Below are 761 nucleotides of genomic sequence, written 5' to 3'. Positions count from 1 at the left end.
GGATTCGACTACCGTGGCCTCAAATACCCAGCTACAGACATGATTATCCCCTCAAATGTAGGAAAATTCGAGGTGATCGCAGTGATAACACTGTTGAAGCTGTCTCTTTTATAGTTATGGCTCCATACAGGCTAATTGATCGAGTACCCCCCTCCACAGCCTCATTCACTCCCATGGTTTTTGGATCAGAGAATTTTCTGGAAGGAGCAGGGAGCATCTGTGCTTTCTCTGACTCCTACGGCCAAAGTTTATACAATTTTCTCCTGAAACTTGGCACAGACATTATACACAAGACGAGTATTCTTCTGGTCATTTCAGGTTTTGGTTTGATGCATACCTTATAGGTTTTTTTTGGCCACCTTCGAGGGGGATCATTCAGACATATACTGTGCATCTCAGTGGGACAGACAGAGCATGCAGCACCTGTGACTAAATACTCTGACCTGCAGCTCACCCTGGTTGCTTGGCAACCTCAAGCATGCCTTTGACTGACTTTTTTGAAGTCTCTGTATGATATCAGACTATCAAATCTACATTTTTAATGTCGGCCATTTTATCCTTGTCTCTCACAAACACAAACACATAGATAGAGAGACAGACACACCACACACAGGCAGACAGACAGGCAGACGCACACACACACACACACACACACACAGACAGAACAAGCACACACACACACACAGACACACACAGGACAAGTTTTTCAAAATAAGAGTCCCTTCAAAATAAGAGCCCAATAAAAAGGCAATGATGACACA

This window comes from Larimichthys crocea, chromosome XII (genome assembly GCF_000972845.2).
Source record: "Larimichthys crocea isolate SSNF chromosome XII, L_crocea_2.0, whole genome shotgun sequence".
Lineage (NCBI taxonomy): Eukaryota > Metazoa > Chordata > Actinopteri > Sciaenidae > Larimichthys > Larimichthys crocea.
The sequence above is the reverse complement of the archived record's forward strand: the minus strand, read 5'-3'. Positions refer to the sequence as shown.